Here is a 15,516-nt window from a genome sequence, read left to right on the forward strand (position 1 = left end):
AAAAAGATTATTATCAGGGTATTTTCCACCTGGTACTTAGATAAATAGGACAAGAATAATCCAATCATAACAGGCTTTCTATTTCCTAAAAAGACAAAAAAAAGTGTGAAAAGGAGGAAAATGAGGTTTTCCTTACATAAAGTGAATCTGGGGCTCGTTCATGTGGCTGCTTTTGTATTTCCCAGCTGCCTAGTCTAAGAGGCCTGGTTTCTACACCCCATCTGTATTTGAATATTTTTAGCATGCTTCAGAACTAGTGTTGATTTAATTTACTCTCACCAGGGATTTGTGGAATATTTTCCTGAGTTGTTTTGAACAAAGACAATGCATTCCAGTGGCTAGTGGGTAGTAACTTCAGGGAGGGACTTCCTATGTGGGACGCCCTCCCCCCCCCCATCAAAGTAGGGAGAAGGTGGTTTGGGATACCCTCCTGGCCTGCCTGCCTGTCTGGGCACCCACTCCAGGCTGCCTCGGGGCTGCTCTGAACACCTGTTGTTGGAGGCTGCATCACTAACAGGATGGAGCTGAAAACCCTGGTGTGGTAGCATTCTCTGATAAGTGGGTTCTGTCTGCTCCACCCTCAAGTCTGACTTCTCTTTCATGTTCACCCACCTGGATATCCCCTCCGGCCCTCAGGAAAGAAGTACCCAACCTGGTCTAGCTGCTCCACTCAGCTTCTCTGTAGAGGCCAGTAACCGGGCTCCCTATGGTTATACTAGACTCATCATGTCCCAAGGAGGAGGGGCTGTTGCTCACTCCCTGCCCCCTTTTTCAGGCTTCAGGCTTGTGATGTCTAGTTTTTCATTGTTCAACTTGCCACAGCTTAGAATCAACTGGGAAGAGAGTCTAAATGAATTGTCTGCGTCGGGTCGGCTTTTGGGCATGAGTGTGAGGGACTGTCTTTATGGTAATTGATATGGGAAGACCCAGCCCACCGTGGGCGGCACCATTCTCTAGGCTTGGTGTTGTAGACTGTGTAAGAGAGGAGGAATCTGGCTGAGCACAAGCAAACAAGACAGTACCTGTGGGTTCGTTTCTCTCTGCTCTTGACGGTGGGTGGGATGTGACTAGCTGTTTGAAGCTCCTGCCTTGCATTCTGCCCAACAATGAGCTGTAACTGGTAACTGTGAGCTAAGGAAGCCCTTCTTCCCCTCACTTGCTTTTTGTCACAGTGTAGAACAGCCACAGACACAAAACTAGCACAAGTTCCCCTGGACCCCACTAGCCAGGGGCTAGAGACCACATTACCTCTGCTGAGGCATAACAATGGCTCTTCACAGGTAAAACCACACCTTGGTGCTGCTCCTGGGACAGACTCCTGGCCACTCACTGTCCTTCACAGCTGGTATAGTGGACTGAATGAGAATGGCCTCCATTGGCTCATATATACCTCTCAGTGGGCAGAATGTTCGGGAAGGATTAGGAGGTGTGGCCTTGTTGGAGGAGGTGTGTCACTAGGGGTGGGCTTTGAGGTTTCAAAAGATCATGCCAGGCCTAGTCTCTCTCTCTCTCTCTCTCTCTCTCTCTCTCTCTCTCTCTCTCTCTCTCTGTGTGTGTCTGTCTGTCTGTCTGTCTGTCTGTCTCTCTCTCTCTCTCTCTCTCTGTCTGTCTCTCTCTCTCTCTCTCTCTCTGTCCCTGTCTTTCTGACTTTATTTCTCTCTGCCTCCTGCTTGAGGATCAGATGTAAGCTCTCAGCTACTGCTCCAGTACTGTACCTACCTGCTGCCATGCTCCCCACCACGATGGTCATGGACTCACCCTCTGAAACTCTAGGCAAGCCCCCAATGAAATGCTTCCATTTATAAAGTGCCTTGATCATGGTATCTCTTCACAGCAATAGACATACAATACAAAATAACAAGGCAGCAATACACAGCAGTAACTATGACAGCTGGTATCTTCTCACCACGGTCCACCACGGTCTCGAACAACGGGGTGCCTGGGGTCCTCAATGAGGAAGCTGCTCGATTTAGGTCTGCACCTGTGATTGCAGTGCTCCTTCTACTACAGGGAAAAATATTCACTGTGTCCATTTCCTAGACCCATCCTCCTGGCATTCCTGACTCTGAATTTCTCTGTTCATTAGCAGATTTCTGGTCCACTTTGTACCTGGCCCTGTGCTGAGCTCTGGAGCCCCAAACGCCCAACTTTCTAGCCACTCTCCCCAGGGAGCCACATCAGTCATGGCTTCGATGATTCATGATGAGACCTAGGCCCCATGTGTCCTCCACTCTAGAGCCCAACATCTCCCAAGGTTCAGGGTGCATCAGGGGACCAATGGAGTGAGACAGTGGGTGACCCTTCAGTGTCCTGTACCACCTGGGCCTTGACTTCCCCACTCAAAAGTAGACCAATGGGCACGTTTCCTCCTGGGGATGTGTGCGTCGTCTTGTCTCCTCCACTGTGGATCTGTACTACATAGACCAGTGCCAGCAACATCTGGGAAGGGACACATGACTGAGTGTTGCAGAGTTAGTGGCTGGAGCATACATGTGCCCTAAGTGCTTAAGGGGGGTAGATCTTGGTTCCTAAGCCAAACTTGAGGACAGGATTGGACCACTTTGAGGGGCTTTGTAAGTATTTGCAGAGGGAAAGACCGGTGTCTAGCTTCACCTTCACTCTGTCAGGCTGGTGTCCCTTGTACAGATGGGGTTCATGAGCTTGGGGAGTGCATTCTGTCCAGCCACCCTGTTACTTTCAGAGATGCTCCCAGGCCCCATGGTAATTATTTCCTCTGTTCCTAGGACCAGCCAATTACATTTTATGGCAGCCCCTGGGCAGACAAGCCTAGCATTCTGGGCCTGGTGCAAGGGAGGTGCAGAGTCTGAGCGTTTGTCAGAAAATAGCATCCGGATCGCTGAATAATTTATAGCTCACTATCCCAGTTTAAAAAAGCCTCCTTCGCAATGATTATTCCTCCTCCAGAGTTGCATAGACACGTCCTGCTCATCTGGAAGGCAGTGGGGAACAGCGCCACCATCTTCCCTACTGACGTCTGCCCCCAACACGCAAGGATGTGCGAGTGTGCCTGTGGTTGACTGTTGTTAATGTGACCGTTCTGCCAGCATCAGCTTTTGTCATCATTAAACCAGCTCCCCCGGGGCCCTGCAGAATTAGAGATGATCTCCTAAATTAGAGCAATTTATCCTGTGTCTGGGATTTCCAAGCTTTCCTCCTGGGGTGTCCGGAGAATGTGTGCCATGCAGGGCCCTTAGGCTATTTGTCACTGGTGGCTGGGCGCAGAGGCTTCCAGCACTCAGCTTAAACACACCTTGTCTTAGTTGGAGTGTCTATTGCTGTGATAAAACCCCACAACCAAGAGCAACTGTTGGCTGGGAAAGAGTTTAATTTGCTCACAGCTCCATATCATAGTCCATCATCGAAGGAAGTCAGGGCAGGACTCAAAAATGGCAGAAACTTGGCAGCAGGAGCTGATGCAGAGGCAATGGAGGTGTGATGCTGACTGACTTGCTCAGCCTGCTTTCTTATAGCATCTGGGACCACCATCCATTTATAGCAGGTGGCACCACCCATAGTGAGCTGGGCCCTTCCCCGGCTTGCACACAGGCTTAATCCAGTGGGGGCATTGTCTCTGTTGAGGTTCCCTCTTCCAAACTGACAGGGGCTTGTGTCAAGCTGACATAAATCTAGCCAGCACACACTTCCCTCCTTCCTGGTCACGTCTGTGACAGCAGCCTCTAGGAAGATGATTGGGGTCCCTTCTGGGGTACCGGGGGTCAAGTGGGGTCCTACGGGGACAGGGTCCCTCGCAAATGATGCTGTTTAAGCCCACAGCCCTGGACAGATGAGGTGGACAGGTCCAGGTGACCCCTGTCTTCCCTCTGTCCTCAAGAGGACTCTCTGTAAGCCACCTTATCAGCCCAGCATCTGTTCCTCCAGCATTTACAGTTCTAGGTTGGAGATGCGGTGAAGAGATCCATGAGTTTCCTCCTCGGAAGCTCACATGCAGTGGGAGGAGAGGCAGCTTCCTGTGTGTCATGCCTGGGAGTACCATGAAGGAGGAGGCAGGGGGTGGCTCATACTTGACGTGGGGATTACAGTGATGGAGAACATTCAGGTATCCAGGCGTGGTGGGGCCTTCAAGGGACAGCTTTCAGGTTGCACAAAGGAGCAGTGCCTAGAAACTGAGTGAGGCGCTATTTTGAGGGTGTCTAAGTGTGGTTCCAGAGCAGAGCCGAGGATGCATGAGTTGGCAGATTGACTGGAAAGATCTGTGCCCATCTGGGCAGGTGCCGCCTCATGCCCCAGGGAACCCATTGGGGATAAAGTCAGCACACAGCAAATGGGGAGGAGATTCCCATGCAGAAGACTCGGGCTGTGGCTGGGCTGGTCGTGTTGGGATCCTGAGGACTGATTGAAGGACGATAGAAAGGATAAGGAAGGGGCATGAGGCTGGGTATGTTGTGTATTTTGTGTGTCAACTTGACGCAAGCTGAAGCCATCTGAAAGGAGGGAGCCTCAATTGAGAAAATGCTTCCTGGTGACCAAGAACCAGAGACTAGATAGCCAAGGGACCTAGGGTAACATAAAATACTCTGGTCTTGATAAAATGGCTCCTAATGATATTCTGCTATACTCTCAGATCAAGGCCTTGTTCAACCATCAATAAAGAAGCTTCTTCCCCCCGCCCCCTGTGGCCGGGCGGTGGTGGCGTACGCCTTTAATCCCAGCACTCAGGAGGCAGAGCCGGGCGAATCTCTGTGAGTTCGAGGCCAGCCTGGTCTACAGAGTGAGTTCCAGGAAAGGCGCAAAGCTACACAGAGAAACCCTGACTTGGAAAACCAAAAAAAAAAAAGAAGAAGAAGAAGAAGCTTCCCCCTACAACAGACAGGAGCAAATACAGAGCCCCACAACCAGACCATACACAGAGAGTGAGACCTTGGAAGACTCAGTCCTAAATGGGATGTCTCCATCAGATCCCTCCCCTCAGAGCTCAGGGAAGATCACAGAAGAGGAGAAAGAGGAGGCAGAAAGAGTGTAAGGGCCAGAGGGGATGGAGGACACCAGGAAAACAAGGCCCTCTGCATCAGTATAAGCAAAGCTCCTGTGAACTCACAGAGACCGAAGCAGCATGCCCAGGGCTGCACCTGGCTGCACCTGGTCCTCTGAGTGTATATTATAGCTCCCAGTGTAGTGTTTTTATGTTTCCTGAACCAATGGGTCTCTGATTCTTGTGCCTTTTCATGGGCTCTTTTCCTTCAGCTGGTTTGACTTGTCCAACTTTAATTGTGATAGGTTTTTTTTTTTGTTTTATCTTGTATTATTATCTCTTAGAAGCCTATTCATTTCTAATAAGAGACTGAAAGGGAGTGGATTGGGTGGGGAGGGAGGTGGGGAGGAACTGGGAGGAGTAGAGGGAGGGGGAACTGTAATCACGATATTATGTGAGAAAAGAACGTATTTTCAACAAAAGGAAAAAGTACTAACAATTAAAAAGAGAGAGAGAGGAAATAGTGATTTGGGTCAACAGCATGTGCTGGCTAGTTTCATGCCTCAACTCAGAAAACGCCTCCATAAGACGGGGCTGTGGGCAAGCCTGTAGGGCATTTTCTTAATTAGTGATTAATGGGGCTGAGCCCAGCCCATTGTGGGTGGTGCCATCCCTGGGCTGATGGTCCTGAGCTCTACAAGAAAGCAGCCTGAGTAAGCCAATGGGTTCTATAAGAAAGCAGGCGGAGCAATCCAAGGAGAGCAAGCCAGCAGCACCCCTCCATGGCCTCTGTAGCTCCTGTCTCCAGGTTCCTTCTCCATTTGAGTTCCTGTCCTGACCTCCTTCAGCGATGAACAGTGACGTGGAAGTATAAGCTGAAATAAACCCTCTCCTCCCCAACTTGCATTTGGTCATGGTGTTTCATCACGGCTATAGTAACCCTGACTAGGACCTTGGGGAAGCTTAAGTGGGCTTCATATCTACCTCATTCTTTTTTAGGCCAGGTCTTTCAGAGGACCTGCCCACGGCTGAGTTCATCCACTCTCCATGCATCAAGGCTGGTTTTCGTTCAGCCAGGTATTCAGGCCATGGAACCTGAGTGCTGGCCTGAGAGGATAAGGGGGGCATGGTTGCTGGGGTTCCCCCGGATGGCTGGAAAGCCTGAAAACAAGAGTAGCCTCTTGGTACCTCCCTCCCCTTCCCCGTCCTCCTGAGCCACTACTTCCGGCTGCCGTCCCGTTAGCTGCTTTGCAGAGTCCACTTCGTTCTGTGTTGTCCATCCAACTGGTTTGTGTTTCCCAAGCTACATGGTGGAGGGGGGAGGGGAGGGCTGAGGGAGAGAGAGGGGTGGTAGTGTGGCACACCTGTTTCACCAGTTGTATTCCTAATATGGCTATGGCAAGGTTCCTCCTAGGATGGCGAGGTGGCAGCGGTGATGGCGGAAAGTTCAGGGAAGCATTTTTCCTATTGGTGACCATTGGAGTCACCGTGTTCCAGGAAGGCCCTCAACCCCTGGGCCCGCAGGTGTGTGCTGCACCTAGGAATGCAGGACCCGTTTGGGGTGGTTCAGCGTGTACCTGCAGCCCTGTCACAGACTGGGCACAATTTCCAGGACATTCTGTCACTTATGCACAGAGCATGACTTTGTGTCCTCACTTGTAGGCCTTTCCCACAACCCCTGCCACAGTCAGCGCTAGTGTTTGGTCATGGCTGCCCTCTCCGTTCCCTGAGCTCTGTGAAGCAGAATTCTGTGTCCGTGTTCTCTAATGACTGCCTTTTTTCCCCCTCTCAGTTACATGTCACTGCAGGTAGTGGCTATGTGGCACTTTACGCTTGTGCACTGTCTCTTTAGTGACCGCCCCGGCATGGGCCCACCCTCTCCTGATGGGCTTCTGGGTGGTGGCCTGCCCTTTGTATTTAGGAGGATGCCCTGAGGCAATCATCACATCTCTCAAACTGGGGGGCCTGGGGCTGACTCTACAGGAACTGGAGAAAACTTGCTGGGTTTGGGGTGGCATGCCAACTTTATTGTGTCTTGACAACTACAATGTCCCACAGGCCGTTGGGCTGTCACCAGTCACATGTGAATGTGCCCTGGAGACTCGCCAGCCCACTTTGCTGGGGGAAAAGGAACTCATATTTTGTTTATTTTTTAGTGCCGAGGATTGATCCTGGGGCTAAACACACCCTCTACCAGTGAGCTTCAGCCCCAGCCCTGGCTCTTTAGCCCTTACAGGTCTGGGCATGCAGATAATCTCCCCTGGGACTCTAATTTCCATTTCTTGGCAGCCTTCCCCTCCGTTTCTAGGTATTTCTCTCTGACTCCATGGGCAGCGCTATGCTCTAGTTCCCGCAAATGTTTTAGTTGATTCCTTGGGTTTCTTACTGGACACCAGAATCCCTCACATATTTTTCAGTCTATCAGCTGCTCATGTTGTGGGTGGTGAAAGGGTTCTTCCTGTTCCGGGCTGGTCTTTGCACCTGTTTGTGGAGATTTTGTTAGAGCCAAAAGCAATTTTCTTCGGCCATTTGTGCTTTGGGCTTGTATGCAAAGACCTGTTCTACCCTAGGGTCATGGTGGTAGTTTCCTGTAATGTCTTCCAAAAGCTGTCTGCTCTTTAATTTATCCATAATTGTGGGGGGGGGGCTTAAGACAGGGTAAGACTTTCCTTCCAAAGAGAAAGCAACATTCCATCATCATCTACTGAGTGCCTCCTTCAACCTTGAGGATGCTTCCAAAGAGGATTGATTGAAGAGATAGCCTGCAGGCCCCCCCCTTCCCATGGGCTGGGGTCCAAGGGCAGAGAGCTGAGTGCCAGCATTCATTTCTCTCTGCTTCCTGACTGTGACACAGTGTGACCAGCCACTTTCTGCTCCTGTTCCCATGGCGATTCAGCCATGATGGACTGTGCCCTCAAACTGAGCCAAAGGAAAGCCGTCTTCCTGTTAGCTGCTTTTGACCGGTATTTTGTCACTGCAGGGAGAGAAGTGGCTAATGCTGTCCCCCTTCCAAGCCACTTGGTTTGGGGGCTCAGCCTGTGTCCCAGCCCCTCACTAGCCAGTGTGGCATTTGAGATGCTGAGGCCAGCTTACTGTCGCCAAGGTGGGCTCAGGATCGGCAGACGTGTGAATGGCAGGGACGGGGTGGGCATGGGCTCTGGCATGAGTACTCAGAGCTGTGAGGTGCCTTTGCCGGGTGCTGTGGCTGTGCTGGGCAGGGCAGGCTAAGCAGGCAGTGGGTAAGGGGCAGGGAGAGGGACATGGATGGCACTCTGGCCCACTTCCCTAGCCACCACCACAGTGGAACCAAGTATGGGGCCTGTTTCCTTCCTCTATTGCCCATTTCCATCTTCTGTACCCAGAATCCCCACCCACCTGCCCATTTCCAGCAGGAGCCTGCCTGTCCACCCCGCCCCTGTACATGGCCTTGCCTCCTGCAGCCCCAGGTACCCTACTTGTGCTTCTGAGCACCTTGGGAGCTCACCAGCCATGGCACAGGCTGCTGGCTGCTCAGGCAAGGACTGAGCTTGTTTGGTTCCCTGTAGCTGGGGCTTCTGGCACTGAGCCTGGTCGACATGGTCCCTACTTAGGGGACTGGTATTGTTTTTGTCCTCAAGAGGGATCCAAGCACTCGAGGTCAGGACTCTGAGGGGTCCTGGGTATGAGAAGTGTTCTAGACTGTTAACCAACAGAAGGATTGCAGGAGTGCTTGAGTGAATGGGTCCGTGTGAGGGATTCCTGGATACTCACACCTGTACGATGGACCTGTGGTAAGGAAACAGCATCCCCCGTGTGCCCACACAGTTGCAGGGCAAAGCTGGGCCAGGAGTAGAGCAAAACTAGAGGCCTCCTCCAGTTTGCATAGGAGGCTCCTCTCCATTCCATGGCAGAGAGCTTGCCTTGTCCCATCCCTGGGTGTTGGGCAGAATGCCAGGAAAACACAAAAGACTCTTGGTGGAAAGTTTCAGCTGACCAGGGATGGTTTGGGAAGGCACCTACCAGGAGCTCTGTGAACCCAGGAGGCTGAGAGCTGGGTGCAGCCAAACTGTGGGGCAGATGACACATTTGGATTTTAAAAAGCCAAAGCATCTAACAGCCAGGCAGGGTTGCCTGCACATTCCAGCATGTTCTGTTGATTTATGGCTGTTGCTAAGCAACAGAGTACACCGAGGTGGGTGTGATTTTAAAGCTATGGCTCCTGACCAAAGAGAAAATCATTAATGGGGGGTGGGAATAGGGGTGGGGGTGGGTGGAGGGGTGAGGGTGGGGGGGGGGGTGGGGGTGTGGGAGTGCTCAGTGAAGCCTAGAGCTGTTCAGATGTCAGAAGCAGTTGGAATGGAGACAGTGTCTGCCCCTCCCATCCTCCAAGCCTTCAAGGGCAAGTTCAACTCCAGGTAACTCAGAGCTAGCCCAGTGTTGGATGTATCTTCTATTTTGCAGTGAATCCTTCTAACACGTGTCACGTTTCTGATGTCACTCCCCAGTGTACTGACTGCAGCGTGTCCCTTTGATTGTCAGATTGGTGACCGCTTTGTCCTCACTCACAGCTCCCATGCCACAGCTGGATTCCCAGGCAAGACGGGTGCTGATATTAAGGGACTAGCTTAGGGACAATGACGAAACATATGGAAGTCACATACCCAACATGAAGCTGGCATTCAGGTTTGGGGGTGGAGGGAGGGTCAGACAAAGGCAGGGGTCCTCAACCTTCCTAATGCTGTGACCCTTTAATACGTTCCTCATCTTGTGGTGACTGCCACCCAACTGTAAAATTATTTTCATCGCTACTTCATAACTGTGATTTTTGCTACCGTTATGAATTGTAATGTAAATATCTGATATGCAGGATATCCGATGTATAACTCCAGAGGGTCGTGAGAACCACCGCAATAAGGCGTGGCTAAGACTAAAGACTGAATGGAATCTTATGTTTGTTTCCTTGTGGAGCTAGGGCCTCATACGTGCTAGGCAAGCATTCCATATGGAGCCATACCCCCACCTTCTTCTGTTGTTAAGAAGAGATTAACACTGAGTGGGAAAGCATGGTTAGCCTCACTGAGGTGACATCTGAGGATATCTTTGAGAGACAGAGCCTTGAAGAGACTTAAGAAATAGTGATGGGGTGGGGTGGGGTGAGGATAGGGTGGAGGCATCAGGTACAAAGGTCTGAGGCAGGGCATGCATGCTGTGCTGAAAGAATGATGGGGGGGCAGTGTGGCAGGAGCGGGAGGGTCCTATAGGGTCCCCAAGCCACTGAAGATCATTGTCACCTTGACAGGTCAGAACTGCAGTTTTCCTAAGTCTAGTCCCCTGGGGCTGGAGAAACAGCTCACTGGCCTCAATGTACAATTTCCAGTAGCACATGGAGGCTCACACCATCTGTACCTCCAGTTCCAGGGGATCCAATATCCTCTACTGGCCTCCACAGGCACTGTATGCATGTGGTGCACAGATGTGCATGCAGGTAAAACATCCATACATGTGAAATAAAAATAAATAAGCCCCAAAGTCTGTAGTGGATAGTCATCCCAGTATTGGCCTGGAAGTTCCAACCCCCATTGAGGCTTCGGTAATGGTCACGCACATAAGGCGGGGCGGAGGAGGAAGCGGAAGACCCAAGATAGAGGGGAGGGCTCTCTCTCTTGGTTCTGGGACGCTGGACACAGGAGGTAGACTGAGCAGAGTTCTCCAGAGAACACCGCCAGACTGCACCATACCTTTGCCAGACCCTACATTTGTAAGTTACCCCACAAAATAAACCTCCTTTTTAACTACGTGGAGTGGCCTTAATAATTTCACCAATATCTGGCACCCAACGTGGGGCACGAACCCATGACCCTGAGATTAAGAGTCTCATGCTCTACCAACTGAAGGCTGAGGAGACACTGCCAGCCCGCCGCCATGACAAGCAACATGTAAAGACACGGGTAAGCCACAAGCCACGTGGCAAAGTATAGATTAATAGAAATGGGCTAAATATAAGAGTAAGAGCTAGACAATGGTAGGCCTGAGCTAATGACCAAACAGTTTAAATAATATGAATGTCTGTGTGTTTATTTTATAAATGGGTTGTTGGACTAACAGGGCTTGGCAGGGCCTGGAGAGAAGCTCTCCAACTACAAAAGTCCAGTCCCACAGCTGGAATCCAGGCCCTGCGGCAGAGGCCCAGCCTCTGAAGGGCAGCTGCTTTTCTCTGAATGGTCCATACCTACCATCTCTCCACGGTGCACCAAAGGTTTGAGTTTCCCAGAAGCTTGGGGGTATAAGTAGTTCATTTATGACCCAGGACATATCTGTACGTCCTTGATATAAAGATTGGGGAACCTGCCCCTGTCGCTGCAAGAAGTTTGCAGGGGGTTCCAGAAGTGAGCTGCAAAGGACAGTTGGGCAGGAGCAATTCTGAAGCTTCTGAGTTCAGGCTGGTGGCAGGTTGCCATGGCGGCTGTGGCTTCTCCACGGTCTACCCTGCACATGCTCACGACCCAGTGACCTCAGAAAATGCCCGAGAGCTGGGTATGGAAAGACACCAGGTGTCTGGACAGGGGCTGGCCTCCAGGCAGGGTGAAGCCTCAGGCCTTTCTGTGGCCTATGTTCCCTTTCTGACTAGACTAGTTCAGACTGCCTTTCTGTCTTGCGCAGAGTCCTGATTAAGCTGCTGTTGTTGTTGTTATTGTTGTTGTTGTTGTCATCTCTGGGGTTGCCTAGCACTGCTACAAAGGCAGCAGATGACGTTGGCCCAGGCTCTTCCCAGACTCTGCAGGTCAGCTGTAGCAGAGCAGCCGCTGCACGGTGCTGAGGAGGGCCTGAAAGTTTGGACAGGTCCTGCCCGATTGTCACATGCTGGCCTCAGGGTGGGTACCCGCTCACAGGTGGCTGAGGTTCCCTAACATCTTTAGGCAGAAGTTTCCCATCAGTGACATGGAGATACTGAGTCCAACCTGTGGGGTCTGGAGACAGAGAGAGGCTTAGAGTATTTGCACATTCATAGGGTGGGCGTGGTCCTTCAGCCTGGGCCACTGGTCAGACACTGTCCTTTTTCCTCTGGGATGCTGAGCTGAGATGGGGGCACACTTTCTTTTTGGGGATGTATGTTCTATGATGTTTCTTCATTCACCTGCCCCTTCTGCATCCCCAGCCATCTCCCTTGGTACTATGCTATGGTTGTTGCTATTTATTAAATTTGTTTATTATGTATTACATATGTGTGTGTGTGGGGGGGTGAATGTGCCATGGTGTGTGTGTGTGTATGTGTGTGTGTGTGTGGTGAATGTGCCATGGTGTGTGTGTGTGGGGGGGGTGAATGTGCCATGGTGTGTGTGTGTGTGTGTGTGTGTGTGTGTGTGTGTGTGTGTGTAAGTCAGAGGACAACTTGTATGAATCAGTTTTCTCTTTCTGCAGTGGGATGTGGGAATCGATTCCAGGTCACCAGTTTAACACTGGAAGCACTTTTACCCATGGGAGCATCAGTCATCCTTCTGGCCCTGGCCAATTATTTAAAAATTAAATGAACAAATTAATTCAACCAGGACTTAGTGATGTTTTTAAGCACTGGGGTAATAAAGAAAGGCTCACAGGCAAAAGTGTCTCTCTATGGATGCAGCTGGGCAGAGTGACCACTTCATTGATGGACAGAGTCTGACTACAGATGACAGGCTGGCCCCTGGGCCATTATATCAAGTTCTCAGGAGCCCACACTGAGGGCCTGTCTTCTCCCTGACATCAGCAGGCCCAGGTGGCAAGTAGAGCATGGACCTACAGCGTGGCTCATGAGGCCAGAGCTGATGTGGTGGCGCCATGCTTGCTGGGTCCCAAGAGCTGAGAATTATTGATCATTAGAGAGGCACACACAGACGAGGCCACAGCTTTTCTAGGCCAAACTGCTCCATCATGCTTAATGGCCAGTTCTCCAAATTTCCCCAGGGCTAGCCTCAGGATAGGATTAGCTATGTGCCCATTTATTTTTCTTGACTTCAGTGTGTGTGTGTGTGGGGGGGGCAAAGGGACACCTTGCACTTTAAGTTTGAAGCCCAAGGGAGGCCTGGAGGGGGCTGCATTATACCTCCTGGTATGGCAAAGTCAGGTCCCCTCTGCTCCACAAACCCCCAAGTAGCACCCATGGTCTCCTTCTCTTCTCAAACAGTCTGATCAATTAACTGTGATACACACTAAGGGGAAGAGAACAGATTCCCAAAGGAAAGTGGTCAAGCTGGGGCTGGTGGCAAGGTCCTTCTGCTGTCAGTGGGCAATGAAGAAGGTTTGGAGGGGATTCCACTTAGAGGGGGCAATCTGGAATCCTACCTGGTAAGGGAAGGAACCATGGTGCTTGGCTTCCCCATACTCAAAGCTGAATATGAATTCTGGCTTCTGGCCAAGAAGGACTATTAGGAGCAGAATTTAGGGCACAGCACGGAACCTTCCATCATTCTCCAACAGCTGAATACCAGGCAGACATTACCCACTTAGCCCTGTGAAGCCTCTGAGTTGAGTTGGCAGGGTGGAGGTGGGGCCGGGGGAGTCGCCACGAAGATGGATGGAGCAGAGTGAGCTTCCTGATGCCAGAGGCTAGCCTGAGTTCTCTGATGCCCACAAGCACATGTATGAGGAAGCTACTAAGCAGGAAGAAGAGCCAGAGGGACCCAGGAAATAGTGTGCAGACTCACCTGACTGAGGACAGTACCTGCTCCCATTAGCCTGGTGAGAACACTCCTGATTCACAGAAAGTGGGAACATTATTTCTGACACAGGTGTGAAGGAGTGATGTATTCAAGTCTGTAAGACTTTGGTGGTAGAAATCAAATCACAGAAGATATGAGGAAGTGAAGAGACATTATGCCAGTGGATTAGAAGCCTGGGTACTGCTAACATGTCAAGTGTCTCCAATGAATCCATAAGTTAATGTCCAAATGAAATCAGAACAGCATACATTTTTTTTTTAAATAAGAAACTGACAACTGAATCAGAAGTCATCTACAAATGCAAAGGTCCCGGCAGAGCTCTATGAAATAAAGAAACAAAGCCAGAGGACTAACCGACTTAAACAATTTAAGAGCTTAGTCACTGACTCAGGGGTTACTGGTGCCCAGACCGATAAGTAGGTCAGTGGGAGAGTTCTGAGACCAGAAATAGACTCACATGCTATGGGGCCTCCCATACCCGATTTTTAGAAAAGACAACAGGATAAAGTATGAGGACCTGAGTTCAGATGCCCAGAACCCATGTAAAAGCTGGTGTCCAATGTGTGTCTGAACCCCAGCATTGAGAGGGCAGAGACAGAGGATCCTAGGGACTCACTGGCCAGCCAGCCAAGCTGGAATGGACAACTCCAGGTTTACTGAGAGAGGCTATCTCAAAAAAGAAAGAAAAAAAAAGAGGTAAGTGATAAAGGAAGACCTCTGTCTGACATATACCTGCACACACACACACACACACACACACACACACACACACACACACAGAAATGACCATAGATAATATAGAAGAGCTTCAGTGCATATTGTGCACCAAATAAAAGATGAAATCAAAATGAATCTTAAACGCTAACCGTAAGTCTATGAATGTTCTCATGGGGACCTTTGTCTTAAAGGAGCAGAGTATTTTAGGATTGTGGGTTTTACGGTCACTGAGGAGTCTCTCCAAGTCTGTCACCATGCTGTGAAAGAGGCTGTAAGAAATGCATAAATGGACGGGGACAGCTGCATTCCTCTGACACCCCAACAGCTCAAAATAAGCAGCTGTCAACGGTTTGCCGCTTCCTGCTGTAGAAGAAGGCACGGTACATACCTTTGTGATTTTGTGACCTTGAATTAACTAAGTGTTTCTTAGATTTGGCATTTGAAGCAGGATCCAGACAAGAAGAAAAACCCTAAGAACTTGGGGTTCCTAAAAAGGAAAAACGCTTCTTCTTTGGAGGCCATATTAAATGTAAGGTAAGTGCTGGGCTGGGAGAAAAATCTTAGCAAAGCTTAAGTCGGACAGGGAGTTGTATTAAAACTATGGGGGAAATCTTTCAAAAGTCAATAATAAAACAATGAATTAATTAGCAAGTGGGCATAATGCCAGAACTGACACTTTACCAAAGCTGTTTACACGGATGACAGACAGGAGAAAGTGTGGCGGTGTTAGCCACAGAGCAGGGCACCAAAGCCGCAGTGAACTGCTCCCCTGACCCTGCTGCAATGGCCGGCAGTGAGGGAGGAGCCTGGAACACTGAGGACTGGCAAAGCCCAGAGGAACCAGAGTCCCTCGCCCTGGTGACCGCAGCGGAAATCGTACAACTGTCATGGGAACAATTTGGAAAATGGCCTCTGTTGCACAGGACCTAAAAGCATGCAAAGAAAGTTCTTCAACTGATTTTTGGGACCTGAGGATTGACCTGCTAGAAAAACACAGGCAAGGAGACTCACTAACCAGACTAACTTCTACACCTAGATGCAAAACTCAAAAATGATATCAAAAAGAGGCTGGACACAGGTCTATTTATTTCTGTTTTGACCACTTAGGGTCCTCTAGAATTGTAAAGCTGGTGGAAGACAAAGATTTTCTCTAACCCACTCTCATCACAGACT

Source organism: Onychomys torridus, chromosome 10 (assembly GCF_903995425.1).
Source record: "Onychomys torridus chromosome 10, mOncTor1.1, whole genome shotgun sequence".
Classification (NCBI taxonomy): domain Eukaryota; kingdom Metazoa; phylum Chordata; class Mammalia; order Rodentia; family Cricetidae; genus Onychomys; species Onychomys torridus.